The following is a 6,366-nucleotide window of genomic DNA, read 5'->3' on the forward strand; positions in this document are numbered from 1 at the left end:
AGACTTAAAATTGTCCATAGGTGTGTTATGTACCGTGTGATTGGATGGCGGACTCGTGCAGGGTGTGCTTCGCCCCAAAGCTGACCCAAAAGTCAGCTAGGATTGGCTCCAGCTCACCCGTGACCCCTAATGAGGACAAGCACAACAGAAAATGGATGGATGGATATAATTAAATTTTAGTTTTCCATTTCTTAGTACAATGAAAACCATTTGGAACCATGTGATGCCTTCCCACTGGTGGGTGAACTTTATAGAAAATGGCCAACTGGATGCTGAAGTAGCAAATGAGGGTTGCAGCTAACAATTGTTTTTATAATCGAATATTCTACTGTTTAATCGAATTGGATTTAAAGAAATATTCTTGATTTTTTTAAACTTTTATTTCAAATTTGCTTCCTGGCTTGATTTGTAAAATGTCAGAAAATAATGTTGATGATGGTCATTGTTTTGCAAAGTAAAAAAAAACTAGATTGTCGAGTATCAATGCCAAGTATTGTATCAGGCCGATACCTGACCTTATTCGAAGGTATCAGTACTCGGGACAGATATAAATTACCATTAATTTCATGCAATGTTAAGGAAGCATGCTATATTGGGATTAATCTGTCTTTCTTTCTCTATCTGTCGTTTTTTTTTGTGAGGAAATGTCGTCACTGGTAGTGGTATAGGTACTTGGTATCGGTGACTCCTCAAGAATCGAGTACTCGTACTCCTGTAGTACGTACTATAGGTACGGGGTCTTAATTTGATTCAAAACAAATATAATTGATAAATGATTATTATAAGGGGTTAAAACTGAAATAAAAGGTGGAAAAAATCTATTTCGGACTGCACTATACCCATAACGTCACAGTTGAAATAGCATTTGCATGCAGTAGAAGTAAGTGTGTGTGTGGCCTGGCCGCCAGTGAAGACCATGCGTGTGTGCGTGTGTGTGTGTGGGTGTGGGTCCCATACAGTCTAAGCATGACTGTAGGGTGCAATGAGGGCAGCGTGTGGCATTGCAGAGAAACGGCAGGGAGTGAGTGAGTGCACGCAGTGCAGGGGTGGGGGTGGTAAGAGTAAACGTGCGACAGGCAGCCCGCTCCCGACTGCTGTTTGCGCTCCAAAATGGGGAAGTCCGCTCCAACTCAGTCAGGGAATCTGGAGGAAAGGTTATGCAGGGCCCTAGCCGGGCCTCCGCACGCACACGCACGCACACCTCCTCCTGTGCCCCCCCCCCCCCCCACCACCACCAGTCCAGGAAGTCCAGGAGTCATCGAGGATATGGAGGGAGGGTAGGGGGAGTTGCCCGAGCAGGGTTAAATATACCAACCCGGGGGCCACATTTCACAAACAGCTCCTGCACAGTTCGCTGACAGGCAACTGAAGACAACGGTTTCACAAGTTCTACGTTGATCCATCCTCACTTTACAATCACTCAGATATACGTGGTTTCCAGGTTACGAACAATGAACTCGTTACGAATCACAATTGTTTTTGCGCCGCCAATTCCAGATGAGCACGAAGAGCCCTGACTGTTTTTTTTTATCAGTTTCTTTGGGGAGGGGCGGAGTTTTTCTTCCCTCATTCGAAGTCATGTCTTTGTTTGTCAACTGCGGCTGTCGCTTTAAGATCGCACACGTAACTCGCACGCGGACCATGAACCAGTCTGAAACAGATGTTGCGGTTACGTGGGTAAAAAAGTGACAAACGGCACAAAGTTCCAGACCACACTAACAAATAATGAAAATAAAATAATACAAACACTTTTAAACATGTATAAGAGAGAGCAAGAGCAATGGATAACGCACAAATATTGTACAAACAGTTGAACAGTGTACCAATCGCTCTGTGTTTACAGTAAACAAACCACCCTTTTTCCAAGCTAACAAACGTATCACCTCTCAATATACATCAACAACCATGGCCAAAGACGTATATTATAAAATGAATCGACATCACTCACTGTCTGCAGGTGTACAAAGCAGGATTACAGCAGATGACCTGAATCAATTTTCACCCAAAACTAAGATGTCTTGAAATACTTCCTGTTTTCTTCTTCTTCATTCACATTAACACCCTCTTACCTTAAGTGTACTGCTATCTCATGGTCAAGAATGGAATTACACTCAATATAAATGCGAGTTAGACTAAATTAATGTTGTTAACTGTAAATAAATAAATAAATTGCGGACTTGCGAACCTGGAACCTGGAACCTGTGATGAGTGGGGGTTTACTGGATGTAAATGCGTAAGTACTTAGTACATCTCCCGTTGAGCAGTGATCGTTTGCAAGTGTTTGCAAAGTTAGTGAATGTTGATTTCTCAGTAGGTTTCATCAGGGCTCGTTCAAGGTTGAAAATGTTCGCCAATTGTTCACCAGCACTTTTAATGATTGCTGACTGTTTTTCTTGTCGACAGGAAAATACATTAAAACTGTTAGCAAACATTTGCGACCTTGAACGAACCCTGATATTCACTACCTTCGCAAACGTTCATTTAAAGCTGTACTTCCTATTTTTCACTTGTTTTGTACAGTATACAGAAACAAAAAAAAATTGACGTAATGGTGATTTAAAATTTAATGTAATGCAGATTACAAGGAATACACAGAAAATTTTGAACTGCCACATTTTGAGTTTTCCTGGTTCACATGAGGTGAGAGCCAAGAAATGTGTTTGCTGAAGTGCAGCAGTGGTGATGATGTCATTGCCGCGAACATGGCGGCCGCTTTGTGTCGTTCAGCAGACGTGGCCCAGCCCCCTTTTCTCTCCCACACATGAGCAACAACAACACATTCCAGCACAAGCCGCCGCTTCCTGATTGGCCAGCGGGAGACACTGAGGCCAATCTGCTGCTAGGAGACACTGATTGCCAGTTCGCTTGCTGGCTGGCTGTCTGTTGTTATGGCAACTTGAGGAGCAGGAGGCAGGGTTGCGGGGCTCCCTACGGTGGAGCCTCCCCCTTGGAGACGCGCTGAGCATGTGCGCCGCCTAATGATGCTGCTGCGGGCTGCAAAATCGTGTGGAATTGTCGTCATATAATTCGTTTTGTGTTCATCCCACACGCAGCCTGGGTGTGACTGATTCCATTTCCTGTGTGCTTCACCTCACCGGAGACGATCGCTGCTATTTTCAGTGCACACAAGAAACAAAGGAGAGCTTGTGTTATGTCATAACAAGTGTGTACGCGGCGAGTTCATCGGCTCCCAGCAGGACGTTTTCAGTTCTCTACCTCTGAGAGCGTTTCTGTAAAAGTGACTCACCTATAGACAACTTGTGATCTAAAAAAAACGAGGGAGGTGACTCATTGTCAGTCTGACACTTATGCTGTGTATGTTTTTTATTTTTTAATTAATCTACTCACATTTCGCCTTTTTATTTATATATATTTTTAAACAAATTACTGTTAATAATTTGAACTAATTTGCACTTATTAACATAATTATATTACTTAGAGGTAAAACAAATAAAGTGTTTAATTGGGATATTAAATTGCTGGAGTGGAAAATATACAATAAAAAAGTGAGAATATATTATTAGATAGTGGTTAAAAATGTGCAGGTAAGCAAATATAAAGCTTTAAAAATAATTACATGGAAAATACTTTTTAAAAACCTGAGTTAGATTAATCAAGACACGGCAAGTGTGTACACCTCTATTTTATCAATAAAAAGAGTAAATAAATGTAATATTTAAAAAAAATCATGGTATCAACAAAGGTAACAAAATCTGCAATGAAAAAATATGGTACACAAAAATCAACCAATTACAAAAATTAAAAGTAACAAAAGAATTACCAATCACAGCATGACTGGTCAACTGCTGGTTATATGACATATGGACGCCATTTTGTTACCCTGCTGAAACAGAGTTGGCCAAACTCTCTCTATATACGACTCTACCAATGCCAGGTGCTGGTATCGGGCCGAAACCCAGCCTTTCAAAGTATTAGTACTCATGACGGTGGTCGATACCAGTATTGATCACTCTCTTATGGCCATTTAACAATCAGGAACTTCAAAGTGGAAGAATATTAAATTGTCATGAATTCAATGTAATTTTAAAGAAAATGCTATATTGGTTTAAATAGGTATTTTTTATTTTCTGTCATAGTTTTCTGGGGGAAATTTAATGTATCAGTGCCAGTGGTATCTGTACTTGGTATCGGTGACTACTCAAGAATTTTGTACTCAAATTGGTATTGGTTTGAAAAAAGTTGTATTGAACATTTGTAAAAAATGTTTTTTTATAAATTATGGTACTTTTTTTCACAAAAGTGCAAAATATTGAATATTGTTTGTTTATCACATAATCACATATCACGCTGTTCAATGAAAACCATTGATCTCTAAAGTCTGACAGAAGCACAACAGTTTTGAATGGACAGCAATGATACTTTATTTAAACAGTTAGGATAAACTTGAGCTATCTCAAAAGCAATCCACCGATAATGCGACTCCGTATGCAAGTAGGTGATGACCTCAGAGCAATTGAGGACAATGCATATTGAAGCCATCCGTTTTCTATAGCACTTGTCCTCATTATGGTCACGGGTGATGAGAAAGCCCACGCAAGCACGAGGAGAACACGCAAACCATACTTAGCAAGACCCGAACCGACATTTGAACTCAGAATCTCTTGACTCCGAGGCAGACATGCTCACCGCTGTTCAAATGAGCTGCCATATATGGAGATGCGTTGATGAAAATGAATTTAAGAGACAGAAATGTCCTCGGCTGCACCCCCGGATTTTCTCTTTTTTTTTCTCTCTGAATATATTAAAAGCAAAGAGCTGGCTAGCTTTCGAGCACAGAAACAGCAAGTGTGAGGTGAAACGAGGACAAGTGAGGAAAGTTGGCACAGTGGCTGGAGAGAGAGAGAAAGAGAGAGAGAGTCAAAGAATGAGAGCAGATGGCTTTATCCTAAAGGGATGAAAATCAGGGGGCAGTATGGTAATGTTTGTCGCGTGTGCTTGGTTAAATGATATCTACATGAGACATCCTCCACACACACACACACACACACACACACACACACACACACCCCCCCCCACACACACACACACACACACACACACACACACACACACACACACACACACACACACACACACACACACACACGTTTGTTTTACTATCTTTGTGGGGCCATCTCATTGACATAATGCATTTCCTCGCCCCTTCCCCTAACCCCCAACTTTCAAAAATGATTGCCTACCCCTATTCCTTACCCTAACCTCAACCATAACCCAATTCAAACCTAAAGTCTATAACCAAGTCTTGACCCTCAAAAAGAGGTCTCAACTTGTGGGGCCCCACATGGATGGGTGGGCCCCACAACTCTGTGAAATCCCAGAATGTAGGCCCCACTATGTAACAAAAACAAGACCACACACACACACACATGGAGGCACACCCATGACATTTATGATCAACTCTGACATGCACGTCACACCAGCACACACCTTGTTAAGTGACCCGGTTAGTTTTGGTTTACTATAATGCCCTCGATACTGACAAAAGTACTAAAAAAAAAAATCTTAATTCAATTCAGATTTTTTTTATTTCACTCTTAAAAAAAAAAGAACTCAAAAGGGGACAGAAAGAAGTAAAACTTGTGATGTCTGCCCCTGATCAACACAAAATGAATGACACCAAGCAGTCAATATGTTTTCAAGTGAATTTAACAGCATCATTTCGTGCTATATATTGTGCTTTTATACATTATTTTTGTTTTATTCTATTATTTTATTTGGAGTGAGCGAGCGAGAAACTCGCCGAATAGGAGCTAGCGTGAGCGGTGATCCGGGTTGCTAGCTAAAATTAGCTGGAGCGGCTAACAAGAGGCAGCTAGCAAGAACTAGCATTTTCGTTTTTATTTTATTTTGTTAAATGTTTTGTCAATTTTAGTTTTGGTTATTTTGTTAGATTTGGTTTACTATAATAACCTTAATACCAACATATGTGGGGTACCGTAAATAAGAGTAGAAAGAGTAGTGGTAGTAGTAGAAGAAGAATATGAAAAGCGAGTGGAGTGAATTTCTTCGAAAAATCATCCTGACAATTCCAGATGTTGTCAAGATAAAAATGGAGAATAATCAAGAAATTTCTGGACACAGCTTTCTTTGTTTCAGCCACTTTTAGTTCGATAAGAAGCGTGTCAAAGGAGATACCTTTTCCGCTCGTCATCTCATAATATATATATATATATATATATGTATATATATATATAAAATGAATTGAGTTGTAGATGTTATAGTTCACATTAAAGCTGCTCTTGATTGGGCATATATGCATTGCTATATGTATCATTGGCATTTTCAGAGGGAATTCTCATTGACAGTTCAATCAATGCACAGCTTGAGCAAAGAACAAAAAAATAT

This window comes from Leptonotus elevatus, chromosome 14, assembly GCF_054856555.1.
Source record: "Leptonotus elevatus isolate MCC_2025b chromosome 14, RoL_Lele_1.0, whole genome shotgun sequence".
NCBI classification, from domain to species: Eukaryota; Metazoa; Chordata; class Actinopteri; order Syngnathiformes; family Syngnathidae; genus Leptonotus; species Leptonotus elevatus.